The sequence below is a fragment of the Drosophila mojavensis genome, unplaced genomic scaffold (assembly GCF_018153725.1).
Source record: "Drosophila mojavensis isolate 15081-1352.22 unplaced genomic scaffold, ASM1815372v1 contig_36, whole genome shotgun sequence".
Taxonomy (NCBI): Eukaryota; Metazoa; Arthropoda; class Insecta; order Diptera; family Drosophilidae; genus Drosophila; species Drosophila mojavensis.
In genome coordinates this window covers 1389049-1412165 of record NW_025318858.1, presented here as the reverse complement: position 1 = coordinate 1412165, position 23117 = coordinate 1389049, and the positions used below count along the sequence as shown (strand labels likewise).

Genomic DNA, 23117 nt, shown 5'->3' with positions numbered 1-23117 from the left:
TATAAATATATTTTTGATGAAAAAATAATTTTATTCTTTTCTCTTATCACTCGAAATAAAAATAAAAAATAAAGTATCCCATATAAATAAATAAAAATAAAAATAAATATATTTTAGCTGATAATGACACGAAAATTAGCTCAAGAATTATTAAATATTTGACTGTGATGTCGGGCAGTGTATTGGAAATATGGCTAATCGTTTATGACCTTATAGCTGGATGCTGGCTCTCTCAGTTGGCTGGCCATTAAAAACTTATCGATGGCCAAATTCACGGATAAATTATAATAATTGAAATATGTACTTTGAAATGTTAATTGCGCTATGCGATTTGCGCTTGTTAATGCTAATCGGCAAACATAAATTCAGGCCATAAAACACGCAGCTTCCCCAACCAGATATACATCGATCGATATAGCTATATATACATACATAAGTAGAATATATATAAGAAAGCTTTTGCCGGCCGGCAAGGCGCGCATATGTATGCAATATGTTTTTTCTTTTTTTTTTTTTTTTTTGTTGCTTTTTGGTCAAGGTTAGTGTCGAAGCGAGAAGCGAGAGCAAACAGCTTTTAATTTCCATGAGCGCGTTTTCGGTGGGGCAACAAATCAAAAAACAGAATACGAAAAGTTTGCATTTAGAGGAGCTTAATATTTAGACAGAGAACCGTTTACAGTTGGCCAAGTGGCAAGTGGCAAGTGGCTGGCAAACTTGCAACATCATCATTATGTAGACACATACAGACACAAGCGTGTGCCTCTGCCTCTGCCTCTGCCTCTGGCCGTCCAGCTGGGTCCCAGTGGTCAAGGTTAAGCAAACGAGCCACAGCAGCTGTATCTTTGTATCTGTATCTGTATCTGTATCTGTATCTGTTGCTGTGGATGTATCTGCATCTGTATCTGCTCGCTGCGCCGCAGGACATCATCAACGAGCCGCTGTTCGACAGGCGCGCGCACTTTTAACGATTTCGATACAAAAATTATTTTGCTTTCTGCGCTGCTCATTAATTCGTTTCGATTAAAAATTGATTTTTTCTCGACTTGTGTTTTTTTTTTGCATCATTCTGCAGCTTGTTGTGCATAAAAATCACAGCAAGAGCTCAGCTATATATATGTATATAGCTATATAGACAGGCATACATACATATCTATTTATACATATATATTTATATTGTTTTATCTACATACATATACATGTGTCTGTGTGTGTGTGTTTGTGCCTGGCATTTTTGTCTAGCGGTAGAAAAACAAGTTGCTGTTGATTCGAGTAGCTCTGAAATTTTTATGGCTGCCCTCCCCTCCGCCTCCTCGCCTCTCCAGACACTGCCAGCCCCGTCCTGCCCGCCCCGCCGCGCCCCCCTGTTGGCTTCGCTTTGTTTATGTTTTAAGTACGCTATGTGCAATTCTTTTGGCAGTTCGGTTTGTTTATTGGAAGACCGCCGCAGACTTCCCTGTTTGCCACTTGTTCGAACGATTCTCGACTTTATTACATATTCTTATTTTCATTTTTTTTTTTTCGCTCAGTCTGCTTCCACTTATGTTTTCCCTTTTGTTGTTTGCCGTTTGCTTGTAATTATATATGTATATACAATTCGAAAAATACATACATATATATGCTCATAATATGGCAACACACTTATCCATTACTGCAGCTAATTAGTTTATAATTTGGACTAAATATAGTCATGTAGACTATCAACGACTAAAAATATACAGACAGTATATACATATGTATATCTGTGCCTCAAAGGCGGCATGGCAAATCGAAAATATACAACATATACAAAATATACATATATATATATAACAATATTACACGGTTTTCGAGTCTTCGGACATTGAATAGTATTTTGATCTTAGAGTTCTGTAGGCTTATTAGGTTTTGTCCTCGTAGACTTATCATCATATGATAATATATTTAATATATTTCACAGTGTTTGGAACCTTAGAAACTCTCGCATTTTGTATTTCTTTCTAAAATTTGCGGTCAGATCTTTAAATAATTGTCTAGACTAATTTTGGAATTCCGAATAAAATAAATACTACATTTTAGACAGCTAAATTTATAAACAAAACTTAATATGATATTGTAAACATGATTTTGGATTTTTTTTTTTTTAATTTGTATATATAGTAAAATTAAGATGAGCAAGATATAATTTCAAATTAGTATATACGATATGTGTGATTTATTACTTCGACATCGATGTTATCGATAAGTTATAAATATGAGAGTAGACCTAACAAGCTACACAAGTCAGGAATATGAAGGTATACCTAGTAAAATTCAAAGATTACAATGGAATAGAGGTAATAAAGCCCTTAATCTTTAACATTTTTTGCCGACAGTTTCTTTTATAAATTACAAATCAAATACCCATACATAGAAATGGATCACGCAAATATTAAATATTTAAATACTTTTAAAAATAACTGAAAAAATTTATTAAAAATTTACATCTACAAGATTTACTCTAGACTTGACCTATAAAACAAAAATTATTTAAGATGCTTCTGGAGTCTATGAGTGAAATATTTATGCCAAAAGAAAATCTATGCAAACATAATAAATATTTGTTTAGTTGAGATCTTAAATTTCTAGAAGATTTAGATTTCTCAACAACTTTTTAAACCATTTTTTGTGTGTTTGTTTGTGGATTTAGATTTTCTTTTTTAGTCCGTGGAATTCTTAAACAAGATTTGGCAATGTGTGTAGCACACGCCTCTATCCAAGACTTCTGGGCGCTCTCTCACGTAGGCATTGCAAAAATTTAGCAATGATTTTTTTTTCTGTTTGTATTTAGATTTTTTTTTTCTCTCTTTTTTGATGTGAGGAAATTAATTTCACAAGTAGCTGTGAGTATGCAAAATTGAGTGCGATTTGTAGGTGGGTGTAGCTGCTGCTCTTCTTTTTTATTTTCGGGTGTGCTTTGCGGAAAAACTGGCAATGCGTTAATATAATTAATATTGCCTGTTCTCAGAACCTGCTAAGTAAACAAACAGCGTTGTCTACGTGTCCCAGTCTAAGAATTTTGAATTTTGAATGCTTCAAATATTTTGGTTGCTTTTCAGGCGAAGTTGTCGAGTGAATTGATGTTTTGTATTCATTAGAAATCGATCAAGTGGGCAACAAGACGTGGGTGGAGCACTTCAGAACTATTTATTTGACAGATATGAGCGATAAAGATTATTTGGAGCTGCCTTAGCTATGCATAAATTAATATCGAAATGAGGTAGATAGAATCGTAGAACTAACAAGTTGAGTGCCTGTTGAGAATTCCACAAAAAGTTCAATTTTCAGATTCATTCATGATTTTTCTCTGTTCAAAAAGTGTTGTGAATTTCGATTTGCGATTTTGATATATATTTAATTCAATTTATCAATTTAATTTACTTATATTATATTTTATATATAGATTGAATTTGATATTGTCTGAGCTGAAGCAGAATGAGCTACTATTGCCTATTTCTATCAATCGGAAGTCAACTTATCATTCTCTTATTTCAAAATCTTCCCCATTTTGAAAGCAATTCAGTCTGACAACTATCATGGCCAAGTTGTTTGTACAAAGTCCATTGATGACGGAAACCCTCTTCTCACCACGAAAAGAAAGTCAAAAGCCAAAGTGTTGGCCACTTACTTAGAGCCGTCGATCCGCACTCAAAGGCCGATCGATTGGCATAACAAATATCACGCATACGCCGCATAAGCCGGCACACACACTTTCGACAAACACACAGCCCAAATGCATTTAAAAGCTCATTACCAATGCTAATTGAGTGGAGGCTGCAGCCAAAACTGATGCATTTTTTTACACACTTCTTCTCGAGTTCATTTCGCCTTGCTCGAACGGGCCCCGCTCAGTGTTTGTTATTATCCAAGTGGCCACACGTTAGCCGGCCGCGTCTTACATAAATTATTAACAGCTAAAAGCAAATAAATAAACAAACAACGACCAGCCGCAGCAGCAGCAGCAGCAGCGGCAGTCGCACTTCTGGGCCATCGTTGATCATTGGCAACGGCAGCTAAAGCTGTCATCATTCATAAGCGAACGTGGCCAAAGTTCGGGCACTGGCCCTGGCATTGGCCAGGCCAGCACAGAGATTATTGCTATGGCTGCCAATGCAATGCAATGCTCCTCCACGACTTAACAGCAAATCACTAAACATTCTCAAATATTTTGCTGCGGCAAAACTACAAAACATGCGCACGTCTCCAGCACCAGAGCCTTGACAAAAGAAATGAACTGTTTTAAAGTGCTCCCATAGCATCAGCAGCACAGCATCAGCAGCAGCAGCACCAACAGCAGCAACAACAACAAACAATAAAACCAGCGGAAAACTACAAAACCCAAATTGAAAAATCATCAACCTCATCAGCTTCAGCTGCCCTAGGGCGCTACTGCCTTCTGGCTACTACCTTCTGGGCAGCAGCTTCTGGCCGGGTCAATATTTGGCTAAGAAATTTTTCACATTACCAGCAAGGCGAGAGGAGTTGAGTGTCTTGTTGAATATGCCCTATCGATGGTGTATGCATGACGGGGTATATTAACTAATCGATGACGCAGACAACATTTTGAAATGAGCAGAATGAGTAATGTTTTATTGGCATGAAATGAAACATTGTTATAATTAAATATTGTTTTAATTATATAAATAACTTTGAATTATTATTGATGTACTAAATCCATTGAAAATGGGAAAACCACCTGTTCGTCTGTCCATCTGTATTTATGAATGAATGTGAATTAGAAGCTTGAAATATTTTAGAAAAAGTTGTAATCAAATCTGATGTAAATCTTTACAAATTGCATTTAATCATTATTTTAATTTTGTTGTTAAATTTATTATGTTCAAATTACCTAATTTGAATTTCTGTGTAAATCGAAAAAAAAAACTGATCCCCTTGTCTTTCGAATTATCGGGACACGACTGTTCTACAGTTTTCTCCCTGCAAATTTCAGAGATCTTGATGTTATATGCTTCGAACATATGTTTCTTCCATTTTAAAAATTTTAATTTGTAATACAATTCTTTGTACTGAGACAAATTTACAATTTTCTCATATTTTTAAGGGCTGCCTGAACATAGAAAATAATTAGAAAAATGATTCAATATTATTAATAAAATTTAAAAATATGTATCAGAATCTTGCCATATGCATTTTTAACTTCTTTAACTCTCCATATATCATCCTCCCTTATATACGTATATTCCAGGGTATTTGTTGATCGAGCTTGCTTGGAGTTCTGCTGCGCTCTTGTTAGGCTGCGCCTTGGTGTGTCTCGCATGTTGAGTGAAATGTTGGCAATACACACACATGTACACACACGCATTACTTGCTCACACACACACATACACGCATACATGCACACTTGCCTTGTAGCCTAGCATTGTTTGCATAGCATCGAGCTCGACTCCGTTGCCCCGATCTTGGACAGCCTCTGGTCAACGTTTTGTTTGATGTCGGCCTCGTTAAGAGCCAACGAAGCCAACGAGTTGTGGCCATGTTAAATGTTGTTGTTGCTGTTGTTGTAGCTGTTGCCTGCGCTGTTTGCTCGATGAACAGTTGAACGCTGTTGTTGCTTGTTGTTGTTGTTGTTGTTGTTGTTGTTGCCTTTGCTGCCGCTTACTTTGCATTAAGTTATTTTCATTTTCAATAGGCCATGGCTAGGAGGCTGACGGGCGGCAACTCCTCCAGCAGCAGCAGCAGCAGCAGCAGCTCCTCTCTCGATCTGCTCCTCTTTCCTTTCTGCTATTCTACTCCTATCTAAAACGAAAAACGAAAAAAAAAAGAAAACCAAAACCGAACTAAAACTCCGTAAGCCTCCTGGCATGGAGTGTTTTCTTTCGTTGGCGCATTCGAGTGCTCTCCAAACTGTTGAACTTCACTTGTTTTCTCCAGCTATTAAGCCACTTGAGCGTTCCATCTTTCTCACAAATAGTTGCCTTGGGCCTATAAGACAAATTTTTCTCTTTCCTGTAAATTTTTACATTTTTACATATTTTTTTTTGTAATCTTTTCGGGCACGACCAACAGCGTTTTCACGGGAATTATGCAAATTTGGTCTGGTCGGCGGGTCGATGAGCGTGTGATTTATGCCTATAAATCGCTCTATCTGCTACTTCTGATTGCATAATTAATGATTCAGGCTCAAGAGCGAGCAGCAGCGGCAGCATCTCCAGACGCTGCTCTGTGTGGGAAAAGTCTCTCTCAAGCATCGAGCACTTCTGGTATGAGAGTGTGTGTGTGTGTGTGTGTATCTAGAAGTTGCCCGCACTCGCATTTGTTTATTTATCTTTGGCTAAGCGCTCTCATCATGTAGCAAAGTTGCAAAAATTGATTTGGCCAAAGGCACACACACACACACGCACAACAAATCAGCGCAATTATCAAAAATTTTCTATCAGCTGCTGCTGGCCAAACCATAAATTACCAATTAAATGAGCTTGTGCTAAGAAAAAAAAGAAGAAAAAAACACACACACAAAATTTTCTAACTAAATATTGAAACGCAAAAAGCCAAATTAACCAAAAGAATACAAATGCGTTTTTGGCCAGAGCAAACACACACACACACAGCAATACTGTACAACAGTGGGTCAGAAAAATATACATACGTCGCAATTGAGAAATGCGCATTTTATGTTTGATGCATCGCGTTTAAATTGGCTCTCATTAGCTCTCGCTCAGATCGTTAAGAGAGATTATATAGGTTTCAGGCTGATGGAAATTGATTTATGTTCCAATAATTATTAAATGCAAATATCCTGTATATATTCATATGTGCATGCTGATCGATTTATATAGTATAAGTCGATTTAACTAAATTCATTATGCATTAATAATGATATAATAAAAATTCGATATTCGATGGAGAACTCAGTTTCTAGGGGTAAATAGAATAGAATAATTATACTGAGTATGTTCAATAGAAATATTCGATGTAAATACTTCATGATTAAAAGTTGACGTAAGTTGACCCAAAAAGAATTCAGCATCTAATTGGGGAAAGTTATTTTGTAATGTATGTATGTGCAGTCACTGTCTTCATAGTACTCCATTTTCTTTATTCTCTTTACCTTTATTATTCTTACTGTGTCTGTCTTCTTCTTCAATCTAGCTCTCTGCCTATATCTCTGACTTTTCCGCTCTTTCTCTCTGAATCTGTCTTCTTCCCTGGACTTATTTGAATTGTCCTCTCTCTTTCTTTCGCTGCTCCACTCTCTTTTCTTTCTCTCTCTCTCTCTCTCTCTCTCTCTCTCTCTCTATTGACATTGTCTGGCCTCCGTCTCTCTATATCTCTCTCTTCTTTCCTCCCTGTCTCAATCTTTTTCACTCTCTCTCCCTCTCGCTCTTTCTCCCTCTCTTTCTTACTTTGGTTCTATTGTCTATGGTCATTCTCCAGCCCTCTTCTCTCTATCTTTCTCTCTTTCTCATTGCCACTGTATCTCTATCTCTTTCTATATATTTATATATATTCTTATTCTCTCTCTTAACCTCACTTTCATTCTTTCTTCATCTCCTGCTTCTGTATCTCTCACTACATGAATTCTATTTTTCTGAAATATAGTCTACCTATCTCTTTGTTTACTTATATATATTTAGACTCTTCATCGATATTATTGATTTACATATAAATGAAATATTTATGTTTAGTATGTTGAAAATTCGCCTAGCAACCACTATGCAACGCATGTCTGTTCATGATATCTACATATGAATGAATGAGCTAATGAATACTTTTGCCAGTCAGTCTCTTGCTCATTATGATCCATCTTTTCTCTCTCTGTCTGTCTCCCTCACTCCCTCAAGAAAAACTGTGGCTAACAGAAGAGGGCTAGGTCAGAAGGAACTCGGGGTATATACACCTATAGCTGCAGGTTGATAGTTGAAAAGGTTGCTGGACACTTGCGGTAGGGGTGCGGGGTGCTGATCGGGAGCTACGCGGCGCATTGGCAATTGCGCGAATCTTTTTTGGCGCGTTTGCGCTTTGCGATTAATGCGCTTGTGTAAATAAACAATAAATATTAAGTGCGCGAATACGCCATGGCGAACAGCTTCCCAGAAGCGAAGTAGTGCTGCTCGAAGGGGGTGCCAGGGTAGGGCTGCGACTCGGGAGTGGCATGCTGCCCAGTTCTAGAGTCGCGCAATTAAATTTACCGCTTTATGCTGGACTCGCTGCCTCCTAACGATTGCGTGCGGCATTTGCCTTTTGTCATTGGCGACCTTAGACCGAGTCGTTGTCGTCTCCATGCGGCCCCGCCGCCTGCTGGCCGGGCAGGAGGCTGCGCACGAGCGCCACTCGGCAAACTTTTGGCTGCAAATGTTGCTGTAATGCCCAATCGAGCATGGCCGCTGCTCAGTCTGACGCTGCGCCGTCTAAAGGTGTTGCGAGGCGGTGCTGAGGTGGCGATGAGGTGGTGCTGAGGCGGTGCTGTCTGGAGCGCTGCGCGTTCAGGCGTAACGCACAAATTGTATTGATAATGCCATCCAAGCAGACGCCGAGCCGAGCACCGCCTTTTGTATTTTTTCTCATGGCCCGTAAATTGCATTGATTTGCGTGGCAATCTGTTTGCTCTGTAATAAATTAATGCACTTGGTTTGATTCCAACGCTCCACTGTTAATGGTCAGCCAGAACTGACTAACTAAACCAGACCAATCCATTCCGTTCCGCTCCGATCGGCGATTCTCAACTTTTGCATTTCATCGGCTAAATGTCAAGAATGAATGAGGGAAAATTGCATAAAATATGGTAGAAATTTAAAATAATTAAGTGTTATATATATTGTGTGTTATTTTAGCACATCATGATGATATAAAGTTGCTCAATCTTCAATCTTTAGTTTTTAATCTTAATTTCTTAATACTTTTCTCATATAGAGAGCTCTTCCACCTCTTATATTTATGTCTCTTAATATTTAATAACCAATTCAGACTTCAATCTTCAGTATATACTTTGACTTATGTTTTCTCTCCACAATTTCTAGCTTTCAGTCTTCAATCTTAAATATACAATACTCCATGGTCAATCTATAGCTTTTCAACTTCAACTGTTTGCTTCAATATTGAATTGTGTGCTTCAATCTTGAACTTAAGAAAGTTAGATCAAGTCTATTCATACTTCCATCTCAAGATATTTAATTTAATATCTACTTTTAAGATCATTAAAAATTTTTATGTAAATCCTAGTACAGTCTTCTTTTTTTCGATAGTAGAAATCTTGCTTATATGTAAAGCTAATACTATACCAGGCAATACTTTATATCAGTCCGAAATTCGATTGCCAAATCGTTTCATAAGTGATTAAGCAATTCGAAAATTTATGCCTTTATGTTTCGGGGCAAAGTAACTTCAGGCTAGTTTCTTGCGTTTGGTTTGGTAATGGAGCCGCAGACTCAATATATCGTATATATGTTGGCAATATCGTAAGTTCTAACATGAAACACTTCTTGGGTAACCTTCGGCACTCGGCGCTCTACGCGGAGCAAACATAAATAATCTAAGTGAAAATAAACATGAGAAGCTCTGGCCATAATTCAGATCAGACTACATTGTGCTAGACAGAATCTCTGGCAAGCGGACAAGGTTGATTGAATACTCGTAAATTTCGTGAAAATCTCTTCGCAAATGTATTCACAAAATATTCATTCGAATCGCGATTCCGATAATAATTTAAATGTACTTGAAAGCCACAGGCCATTGCTTATATAACAATATAGACTGAGGCAATACCTGGAACAGGAATCGAAAGCGAAGCGAACGAAATCAAAGGTCACAATCAAGCACCAAACTACAAACGATTTTCCACGGAAAATGCCCAAAATGAATACGCGTGGCAGCAACTTGTTGGCCATATTTAATTGTTGTTGCCTTTAAGTTCTGGCTATACGAGTTGGCCAAAACAAAAGGGGTATATTGGGTTTCGTTTGCTGTGAAGTTACTCGAATTATCACTTAATTTAGACTGAAATCCGGAAGTTAAGTGTTATAAAGGCTTCAGATTCTCTTTCTATATCTCCTAGAATCGATCTAGAGTTAATAAATCTCTGCTATCATTTTCTCATTTGTAAGGTCAATGAGGGCGTGGCATAACTAATCTAAAAGAATGAAGATAGATGTGATCTACTCTATAGATCGATCCATACTTAAAGTAGCAAATATATGTACATATTCCTAGGGATATATAACTGCTGTTATATTCATGAGTATAAGCATCTATTCATCTTTGATTCACTTTAGCTGTGAGCGAGTATGGCGCACAGTCGGTTGCACCCGAATGCTCCAAGTTGTTTTGCCTGTTGCTAATTGTATCTGTGTATCTATCAGATACGAATTCGACTCTAGATATAGCCATTAGCTGTAGCTACTTATAACAAGATTCGTTGTGTATATTTTGGGGTCTGCTGAGCGCGCTGGGACCTGTTGCCGCCTTTTGATGTTGATTAATTGCAAATGCTGCTGATTGATTTTTATTGCAAATATTGATAAAAAGTTTTGTATTAATTAACGTGAAAAACACGCGTTTTGTGTTAATTGGAAAATGGTTATTGAAACTAAACAGAAACCGAAAAGAGCGAGAGAGAGGGAGAGAGAGAGAGAGAGATAGAAAAGCCACAGTGAACGTAGGACCAGCTACAACGTGAACAAACAAACAGAAACGCCAGCAGCTACTACAGCTACAGATACAAATACTGATACAGATACAGATACAGATACAGATACAACAAACAAACAAACAAACAGACCGTGAGATACAAGATACAAGTTGCATTTTGTGGAGCGTACAAATTAACGCAGCCGAAAATTAAAAAGTTTTGAGAACAACAACAAATGCAAGAACAACAAGCTGTGGCTGTATCTACATACAGATATGTACCTATAGCTGTACCTGTACCTGTAGCTGTATCTGTATCTATACCTGTAGCTATAGCTATGGCTATGGCTGTATCTGGAATTTGATTTATGCTCAACTTTGATATTTACCGCCTAATAAACAAAAAATTAACGCAAACGCAGCAACAACAACAACAACAACGAAAACGACAAGGAGAACAACAACTACTATAAGTATCTGCATCTGCTGCTGCTGCTGCTGCTGCTGCTGCTGTATCTTGTCTCTTATTTCTCGTATCTTGTATCTATTTGCGGGCCGCCTGCAATATTCGCTTTGATTCTGTGGCACTCGCCTGACATGCGTGCGTCTGTCAGCCAGGCAATTAAACAACATCAGCGGAGCTGAGTGGCTCCGAGCGATCCTTCAGCTCGCTCGCCCAGATCGATAGGTCGGCCAGCTCGCTGGGATCTATCGATCGGCGAGAACTTAGCGCCGGGCGACAAGCGCGTTGAAATGCGCTGCGTTAATATTTGGTATTTGTTTGGGCGTCCAGCGCACAATAGCTCATCGAGCGGCTTGCCGCGTTGCCAGCCCACCGACGTTGTAGCTGCCACACACACACACACACAAATATAAACACACACACACAAACAGAGTTGAGTGTGTGATAAAAGTCACATGGTAATTACAAATTTATCGGGAAACCTGAAGGAATCAGCCAATCGTCACTAATTAATTGTTGCGGCTCATTTGTTGGCAGGCGAGCTATCGATTAACTATCGATAACAAGCGAATTAAATATTTGTGCAAGGCTTGTTGTCATACAAATAATCAAGTCATGAATAAAGTTATAAATAATATGTAGTCAATAATAAATAAAGCGAACAAGTAATAAATAAATTGTATCACTAAGATACAAATTTATCGATATACATACATATATTAACCTACTTTTTTATGAGTGCTTGCAGTTCAATATTATCTATAAATTAATTGCTCTATTTACTGATGGATATAATTGGTATTATATATGTATGTATGTATGTGTGTATGTATGTATATGTCATTTGTGTTTTCATAGATTAATTGGTTTACGTACATAGATAAGTCATAGATAATAATCGGCAATAAGTAATGAATAAATAAATATGTATTTATTTATGTTTATTCTATATTTATATATTTCTTAATCGAATATATTATACTAAAATATATTTATATTATTTATATTTTTATTTAAATATTTATTGATGAATCGATATTATTAATCAAGAATTCCTGAGGATTTCAATTGTATCAAAAAGCAAAAAATCATAATGTCATAATTGCAAATTATTATTAATATTAAGAATTAGGAAAACTTTGTATTTACTAATCTATGTTTAGTCGACTGATTACTGTGGAGTTAGTCTAGCTAGTCTAGCACTTTTCTAGCCACAAAAATAGGTTTTCGTTTCAATGTTTAGTCAAAGTAATTAGTCAACTGTCGTGGCCGAAGGGCGCATCACTCAGCTGCAGTTGTCGGCGCTGCTTGAAGTGCGTGTGCGACTGTGCGTATGTGTGTGTGTGTGTGGCAGGACTTGGCCTTTAGCCTAGAGAGAACGAGGCGACGCCTGCGCGTCTATGCGGCTGAGCTGTTGTTGTGGCATGCCACAGCAGCAACAAGTCATAAATCAAGGGCTGAGTGGCAGCTGGCAGCAGTTGGCCGCAGTTGTTGGCCAGTCAATTGGCATGGCTAATGCGATGGCAACTCATAAATTTATTAATTTTTAATTAAAACCAACAATGATTTGTAATTCCACAGCCAGCACAGCCAGCACAGGCAACAGGCAGCGCCTCAGAGCCTTTTATGGAGCTTGGGCTGCTGCTGCTGCTGCTGCTGTTGCTGCTGGAGTCTAGTCAATGGAGCTGCAGTGCGTCTGTTGATGCTGGCCCGGAAACAACTCATTATCCTAATTAAAACGTGCGCCATGCGCGCCCGTTTGCCATATATGTGCAATGCACGCGATCTGGCAATGAGGCGAAGCTGCGCGACTGCGCATGCGAAATTAGAGGAGCAGATGACGTTGACTCGCGACTCGCGACTCGGGACTCGAGACTCGTCCATTCATACGCACTGTGGGCACAGAGAATTGCAATTGGTATTGGCATTGGTATTGGTATTGGCATTGGTATTGGAATTGGAGCCATGGGCCAGTCAGCCAGTCAGCCAGCTAGCCATTCACTGTAAAAGCCACGTTCATTGTGATGCGTTGCATTACAAGATGCCAGCTGGCAACATCTTGTAGCAGCAGCAGCAACAATTGCTTTGGCCACATTGTTGCGGCAACATTGCGGCTGCTCAAGCATGTTGCATACTGATCAATCAGGCGGCTTCTTTGGCCAACAGCTTCTGTCGTCGTCGTCGTCGTCGTCGTCGTCGTCAATGAATGGCTTTAACCATTTTTGGTCTACAGTTAAATGCTGTGCAACATCTGCTGCAACGCAATTGCATTCATAATGAGGCACAGTGGGCAACAGAGTATGGGGGCGTGGCTGGGGCAGGCACTTCATAAATTGTGCTGTGCAAAAGTTTATAAATTACTTTCAATGTCAAACATGCGCTTATAAATAAACAGCCGCACAACTGGCTGCCACAACATTTGCAGATTTTTCGTGCCCCAACTATAAATAGCAACAAAAAAAAACATCTCTAGACCGCATAAGTATCTCAACCAGCAGCAACAACAACAACAACAACAGCAGCGAGTTAAACAAACAAACAAAATTGCAAATTGAATTTCAGTTTTGCGGTTTGCACTTAATTTGGCAATCGCTGCAATAATTTTGTTTACAATTTACGACTACCGAGTTCTATGTAAACTATTTCTCAACATTTTCCCAAGATTTCTCTAGCGCAGAGCTCCCTGTATTCCCCTGTCTCTACCGCTCTCTCGTTATCTCTATCGGACTTCTGGTTTTTTGTGGCTGGGCGTGAATTTATGGCGACAAGTTGACAGATTCTCAAATGATTTTATCATCTTGGCAACAGCCGATTGGCAACAATGTTGGCACTCTACCTGTGTCTCCCTCCCCCTCTCTCTCTCTCTCTAGATCTGTTCTCCTATTTAATGGATATGCTGCAAGATTTGTTTGGATTTTGCGCGAGTTTAGCTTTTTATGAGCTGACTGCAGCATCTCTTCAATTCGCAACTAAAGTTGGCGGATCTATTGCATCTGCCTGGTCTGGCTTAAACAGATGCGTGCTGCATCCATAACTTACTTTATTGACTGCTAACTCAGCCCGAAGACGCCTCATGGCAACTACTTCCTGTCTAATGGGGTCTGGAATGTGCCAGCCATGAAGAAGAAGAAGACGAAAAAGGCTTCAACAGTTTGCACCACATTTCATTGTAATTGGAAATAAATAATATTAAATAAATAATATTATATATATACAATTTGCTGACCGTCCTATGGATAGATAGGAAACAAAAATAGACCGCTGAAGAAAATAAATGAGTAAAGAAAATAAAATAAATATATAAATGTAAATGAAATTATATTTATATATTTTTATTTTATTTTTAATATTTTCAATTTTTATTTTTTATTTTTTTTTTTATTTATACAATTTTTTTTTTAGTTCTAGTTTACCTAAAAGGTTAATTAAATCTTAAAAATAAGTAGTTTTTATATGAGAATAGATCAATAAAGTGGCAAAAATTAAAATTTATTTATTAATTATATATAATTAATTATACTTATAATTTTAGTTTTCCTAAAAGGTTAGTTAAATATAAAAAAGTAATAATTTTTATTTGAGAATAGATCAATAAAGTAGCAAAAATTAAAAATAAATAAATTAATCATATATAGTCAATTATAATTATAATTATTATAATTTTATTATAATTAATTAATTAATTAAAATAAAATTCATTTCAAATGTGTAAGTAATAAGAGCCGTATAAACATTATACATTTTAAAACTTATTTCTATTTAAACATTTATAGTATTGATTGCAATTAAGTTAACATATAAAATAAGTTAGAATTGTATATAAATTAGCATAAAAAACTTTCTTTATTTTATGTCTCTGTTCTGATCTATTCTGACTGCCATACAAAGTAATATAGAAAAATCCAAATCGTATTTCAATCCTAGCCTTATTCATAGTAATAAGTGCCAAACCCTCACTGGCACTTGCAACACTGCACTGAATACTTTGCAACGCATTTGCAACACTGCGCAATGCATTGGCACAGACATTTGGGCAATGTCTATGAATGCCAATTCGAATGAAAATTGAATTGATTAATTTTTACAGCCAGATGGCTGAAATGGACTTGAGGCGCACACGTGAACGAAACTAAAGGAGCTATACGAACTACAATATATACATGCGTGTGTGTGTGTGTGTGTGTGTCTATATATGTGAATGCTCACACAATAAGCGGGCAATTAAATTAATAAAGCAGAAGAAATCAAAATATCGACAATAAATATTGAGCAACATTGATGTAAGTGTCGATAATTGCGCCAACGATTACAACGAGAATGTACAGTGAGTGAGTGAGAGGGGCAGAGGGCAGTGGCAGAGAGAGATGGAGATAGAGGGGGTGTATTTACAGTGGCTGCAAGCATGTTTACGCTTGTGCGAAGACAATGTAAATTAATGTGCTGCGTGTTCTTTGGAAAGTTTATATAAACAACATTGCAACATTCACTTGATGATGATGCTAATGATAATGATGATGTTGACGATGATGTTAATGTTGCCGATGGCAGGCGCCAAATATTTATGAAATCATAAAATTTGATGTTTCCCCTGTGGCACTTGACATTCTGAGTTGCCGTTAGTTAAATTGCAGTTGCAGTTGCCGTTGCAGTTGCAGTGCTAATGATGATTTTGATGTGCAGCTAACAGCCCAGCAAACAAATGAGATGAGATCAGATGAGATGAGATGAGCATGAAATGGTTAAACAAGAGCTGAAACTATACTGAATGGTCGATTACATAAAGTGCTGTCTGTCTCTCTACGATTTGTTTGTTTTATGCTCCCGATTTTCGGTTGCTGTTGCTGTTGTTGTTGCTGTTGTTGCTGTTGTTGTTGTTGGGCTAACAATTGCCGTAAATAAATAGTGAATAGCGAGTGAGCGTGAGCTGGCCTCAGATCAAAGGCCTATCAATTAGCACCCGTTTCGATTATGTTGCATGCTGCACTCACAGCCAACAACAGCAGCAGCAGCAGCAACAACAACAACAACAACAACAACAGCAGCTAGCAGCAGCAACAACCATTTGCCGCCAATTCGCACCCAATTAGTAATAAATTTGAATGTCTTGAATGCGGCAATTGCCGAATCTCGAAGTCGAAACTGAAATCGAAATCACAAATCTGTATTTCAATCTGCATTCGAATCAGGTATGGGTGCACTGAGAGAAATTTGGGAGAGAGTTTGAATGTTTATCATTGAAAAATTTAAAAAATTTCATTTAAATAATAAATTTGAAGTAATTAATGTGTTAAATGTGTCTACAAAATATTTATATTTTTATTTTTTTATAGATGTAATGCTATAATAATATAATAAACTGACCCATGAGAAGGAAGTAACTGATTTCTTGGCTCCTGGCCTAATATAATAAATGATGTTAACATATAACATACAATAATAATTGTAAAGAATCTTTAATGTAAATAACATGAACAATCAAATTATTTAAAATATGAAAACAGATTAGAACAAAAGTGAGAGTAAACAGAAGAAAAGAATTGGGAAACCCCTACACGATAGGGGAGAATATTTTGGCCAGTCCAGCAGATGATCTGAAAGGGAAATCGTATTCATATTTTTCTTTCTAATGATACTTTTCTTTCCTATGAATTCCTATTCATTTCTTCTAATATAGTCTGATATCATGAAGTGTGTACAAATTTTAAAGAAAATAAGAATTCAAGTGGTAAATATTTTATATCGATATAAAGCATTAAAGCATATTAAAAAATACAAATGAAAAACAATAAATATTAAAAATTAAATGCTTCACTAGAATATATATTTTCTTGAATTTTGAATTGATTAAAACAATATTCTGCGTCAACTAAAAAAAATGAATGAAATGTTCTTCAACCCCAGCTGACGTATTTAGATTATCATTTAAGATTTTCTCCTTTAATACTTCTTCAGTCTCTGCCTTTGATTCACTTGAAGTGAGCGCAATTTCTCTCAGTGCACGGCCGTGTAACTGCACTCCATTAGGACTAACAGTTATGGCGGCCATTAAGTTTTATCGATGGCGCTAGCCCAGCGAACACAATTTGATTTGTAACCACTTGAACTGTGGTGGCCGCAGTCAAGATCCACCTTTGATATTTTCACACATGCATAGGAGAGAGGGAGCGAGAGAGAGAGAGAGAGAGAGAGAGAGAGAGAGAGCAGCAGCTAGGCTGGAGGAGGCGGAGGCGGCGAAGGAGCCGATCGTACGAATGAAATAAAACTTAATTGCAATTGACTTTTAATGCACATGCGGGCCGCTCCCGCTGTGTTAATTCGAATCCAAACTGTTTCCCATCGGTGAATTGCCCAGATGGCCAAAGACTTCAAACTTGGACTTGAACTGTGCAGTGGGTCTGGGGAGGGAGCCACCCGCTGGCCCTCCTCACTCCTCCGGCTCTCACTGTCTCTCCCCATAGAGAACAATTACCAAGTGGCGCTAATAAAAAAGGCCAAGACATATATTTTGGTAACATTTATATGGGTTATCTCTATTGATATTATATGGGGTTGGCTGTATTGAGTTACGCGCTCCGTTCGCTCTGTTCTCGAATGCATAAATCAACGCATTACACGCATTGTCCGGCTCTAATGGCTGGCTCTTTGGGCATAAACAAACAAAACCGTTTTCAGACAGACGCACAGACGGAACAACAATGACAACAAGATGCGGACGAGGCGGGTACGTGCATCAGCATCAAATTACATTGAAAGAACTGCGTTCGGGCTAACAAAACGTTTTTCCAGCCCAGGATCAGCTTTCACAAAACGCAGACTTAGACTTTGAGTCCCCAGTTGCCCGCTGCCAGTTGCCAGTTGCCAGTTGCCAGTTGCCAGTTGCCAACGTCGTCAGACAGCCAGTCAGTCAGTCAGTCAGTCAGTCAATCAGTCAATCAACACAATAATAACGTTTTAATTGAACAAAAGCCAAGCCACAATCGATCCAGTCGAACAACAATTGCCCTCGTCTTCATCTCAAACTCGATCGCCTCCTGCTCCTGGCTGCTCCCTGTTGGCTGCTCTTGCGGCTGCTTTTGTTCCTCTTCTTATGTTTTCAGCGTCTTTCCTGCGAGCCTCTGTCTCAGCCTCCGACTGTCACCTTTCCATCAAGCGGTGGCAGTGAAAGGCGCTGTCGCTGTGTTGTCCACGTGCCAGTCGCATTGTTTGCCAACTTTTGTTCTTCGGCTGCTGCGATAATTGATTAGCTGGCGACTTTACAGTAAACCAGATGCAGATACATTTGGTCTGGCTAAAAAGACATAGGTACAAGCATATACAGTCTGGCTAAATATTGAGATACCTCTTAGTTAGTTACAGAGGTTGAAATATAAAATATAAATATAAATATAAAATATAAATACATTTTGTGTGAGTAAAGATAAAGAGTAAAGATAAATCCTGTATAGATGCAATTTGTCTGGTAAGATACGGAAGCAGCTTGAGCGATATATAGATACATTTACATTTATATACATACACATAGAGTTTAAATACAGATACTTTATGTATAGTTCTAGAAATATTTATATCATATCTAGCTAACATCTTAAATCACATTGTCGTTGCTTGGAAAAATTATGTAGTCCCAGACAGTTTTCTTGTACAGCATACAGATACTTCCTGTATAGTTGGATAGATAAAGATACACACTGAAGTGCCTATGATATACGGATACTATATACTATCTGCATTGCTTTATTTTTTATCCGGCAGCAGAGAAAGATATTTGTAGTCAACCAAAAACATGAACTTTTTTTAACCATCGATGTATCTAATTGCATTTTCCTTGAGAGAAAGATATACAATTTATCTTGTCAAGCAAACAGATTGTTATTGATACAGATACTTTCAGCCTGCCTTAAGCAAAAACATGCAGATGCATTTTTGCCTTATAAAATAAATCTGTATATTCTCTACATCAAAAAGATACATTTTGTATGACCTTCAGATAAAGATACTTTAGAATATAAAAATAAGTATAGATTCATTTTTCTTGACACAAGGATTCAGTTGTATAACTGTAGTATACCTAGTTTACGATTTGTAAGATAATAAGATTCATTAGTAACCCCATTAATACAGAATGAGTGTGAAGAGGGAAAATATATAGATAAAGAAAAGAGATAAATACATCTAAAATTACAATGAGATATATTTATAGATAAATTTGGCATATTTCCGACTCCTCGCATAGTTACAGCTAATACAGCTACATTTGGCATGATTCGATGAGACAGATAGTTTAGTGAATGTAAAACCGTTTGGAACTTAGACTTATAGAGTGGGGTTCGTTCGGTATAAATAGTTTTAACAGGTGCACAAAAATATAATTCTGGAAACTTCTACAGCTGTACAGCTGCAGACGTTGATTCTCAATAGTTTTATTGGCTATACTATATCGCACTTAATTCAATATTTTATAGAGAAACAAAGGTATTAAGTTGTGCACTTGAACAGACCGCGATGTGAAACTCATAATAATGAATAATAAAAATTTATTGAAACCTTGATACAGTTATATCATATCTAAGTTATTAGAACTTGGAACTGAAATAATAATCCCATATGACAAATTTTCGTTCTTCCTATAAGTGAGTGCTCAGCCTACCTCTCTCTCTTACTTTCTGTCTCTTTCTTTCTTCACTTAGTCAACTTTAGACTAATCCTATTGTTGGTTGTCTCCAATCCAAACTGTTGTCTCTCGCTCACTCTCTCTCTCTTTCTCTCTCTATCTCTCTTTCTCTTGCATTCTCTCTGTGTTCTGGTCTGAGAGCAATTATCGCACGCCCCCGTTGCGTTGGCAAAAAATAAAAAGGATCAGAAACTGTCTGAAAGTCCTGCTGTGCGCCAAGCCAAGCCAAACTGTGTCAAGTCCTTTTCCTAATTTTCCGTTTTCCATTTTCCATTTGCCTAGGCCTCTGCTTGGCCTGCCAAGGATACTTTATAAATGACACACGCGTCCGGGTCGGCACTTGATAAATGAAGCTGCGACTGTGAAGCCAAAGCCGAATCCTTCAGCCTTCGTCCTGCAGCCTGATAATGAATCCCTTTAGTTGCCGCTGTTGTTGCAACAGTTGTTGCTCTAACTGCAACAGTTGTCGGTTTTTTGGGAGTGAAAGTAGCGCCGGCGCTTCGATCCGTGTGGGCCAAGAGCCGGGCTGCAGCGAATTTCCGATGGTAACTGCAGATAGGCCGAGGGTACGAAATGTTTAATGAGAATTTTTTGGTACGGGCCGCGCTGTTGTGACTGGACCTCAGTTTCAGGTGGTCCAATACCACGTAAGGGCGTGAGATAGGCAAAAAATAAAGCGAGTTAAGTGTGCAGCGGAAGAGACTGATGTAGCGAAAGATACCCTGTTAAGACTTGATCAGACAGCTATATCACATAAAAGTAACTGCTAAATATCGATAGCTATCGATTATTGCTCAAGTTGATGTGCGTTAGAGGTCTGCGCTATCGATAACTTATGCTTACTAAAGTTGATAGCAAAAACTAGATATCTATGGAAGTTAATGTAATATCGATTTACATGAGTAGCTGAAATAAATCGATAATTTAAAGAAAATGGTATGGATATGGATATATATGATATGGATATGATATGCTACAAATTAAATGAAACAATACCGATATATCGATCAACTGAAATACAAATTAATTTAGTTTAGGAAATATGTGAAAGCAAAAAACATTTGGAAGTTGATTAAAATCGATTCACGACCTGTAAATCAAGCCCGCTCTTTAGAAACGTTTACAGGGTATCAAAGAACATACACCAGGCAAAAGGTAATTAAATGCCATTAAAAGTTGAGCGCCGACAATGCGAGACAGAAGAACGAAGTCAGCAGAAGGAAGATCGACAGGCAAAGTATCTGTTTATCTGTCGAATGCAGTGAGAGTGGACTGGCACAGAGAGAGGCATAACAAGTTGAAACGAAGCAGCAACACAAAAAACGAGGAGGAGCAGCGAAACGCACACACACTCACTCTCACACACACACAGACGCACACACACACTCACGCAGCTGTGGCAAGGGCGTCTACGTGTTGGCTGCGATTAACATACAAAAGGATCTCGCGTGTTTTTGGAGCCGCCTTCTGCGCGTGCTTCTACTTGCTGGCTCATCCGCCAATCGGCATGAATCACACCAGCACCGGCAGCGCTGCCGGCACCATCAGCACCACCAACACCACCAGCACCACTGGCACCACTCAGCCAACGCGCTGCAGCCAACGCGTCGACATTTCAACACAGCCAGCGTCGGCTTTTTTCTTTTTTGTTGTCTTTCTCTCGTTATTTTTCTTGCCTTTGCCTTTCGTCTCGATTTGTGAGAGCTGCATTGTCATCTCTTCCGGCTTGGTCATAGATCTGTCTGCGGAAATTTGATGCTCGCCCGGCTGACCACAGACAACGTCAAGTGCAGCCAGGACAATAGCGCGAACAATGCCCAGCAGCTACTTAAGCAGCCTTTGGCGCCAGTCGCCCCGAGAGAGCCTCGAAGCAACACCAGCAGCAGCAGCAGCAAAGCCAGAATGTCTGGCAACGCTTAAGTTGCCAGACGTCGCGATCATTAGCGACGCCAATGGACACTGGACACTGGACACTGGACCCTGGACACGTAGTCAGCTTTGCAGTTGCAGCATATGTACAGGAAAAAGATGCAACAAAAGATATAAAACAAGACACGAGGCTGAAAAAGATTTACAAGACACAATGCGAGTGCCTCACACACACAGAGAAAAAACTGCCTGTGTGTGTAAGTAATGCACTTAAGCTGATCAATGTTACTGCGCTAGATATAGCTACAATTTAGGGAGGCTAGCTTCATAAATTCTAAATAGATAACGCTCCTAGGATTGCATGAACCTAGTTGCCAATGCCAATGACAATGATAATGACAATGACAATGACAATGACAATGACAATGATAATGACAATGACAATGACAATGACAATGATAATGACAATGACAATGATAATGACAATGACAATGACAATGACAATGATAATGACAATGACAATGACAATGACAATGATAATGACAATGACAATGACAATGACAATGACAATGACAATGACAATGACAATGACAATGACAATGACAATGACAATGACAATGACAATGACAATGACAATGACAATGACAATGACAATGACAATGACAATGACAATGACAATGACAATGACAACGACAATGACAATGACAATGACAATGACAATGACAATGACAATGACAATGACAATGACAACGACAATGACAATGACAATGACAATGACAATGACAATGACAATGCCAATGCCAATGACAATGACAATGACAATGACAATGACAATGACAATGACAATGACAATGACAATGACAATGACAATGACAATGCCAATGCCAATGACAATGACAATGACAATGACAATGACAATGACAATGACAATGACAATGACAATGACAATGACAATGACAATGACAATGACAATGACAATGACAATGACAATGACAATGACAATGACAATGACAATGACAATGACAATGACAATGACAATGACAATGACAATGACAATGACAATGACAATGACAATGACAATGACAATGACAATGACAATGACAATGCCAATGCCAATGACAATGGCAATATCTATGATTGTGATAATGATAATAATAATGACAATATCAATTATGTTCAATTATCATTGCTAATCAACCACTCAGTCCCCTCCTTGACTTCATTACTCAACAACAACAATTTAGATACGTCAAAGATAATGGGATACAAAAAGCAACATAAATACATGAAGAGCTTGTAGGATTACATGCACAGCAAATAGTAAATATTTATTAGTTGTCCGTTTTCCAACTCTGAAATCCATTAAGAAACCGCATTTGCTGTGGCCAAAAGAGAGAAAAAGCAGCCAAGACAAAAAGTAGTCGACCGCTCAGTTCAAGGCAAAGGCAAAGGCACAGGCACAGGCAGAGGCACAGGCAGAGGCGGCTCCACCTACCCAGGGCCAAGTTGGCCAGC

General features: G+C 38.2%; 1 protein-coding gene across 1 annotated transcript in view; it reads left to right on the top strand.

The window, feature by feature from the left end:
• Positions 1–23117, top strand: part of LOC6575696 (protein decapentaplegic) — a 47981-nt gene that overhangs the window by 11556 nt on the left and 13308 nt on the right. The gene's annotated exons all lie outside the window — the stretch shown is intronic.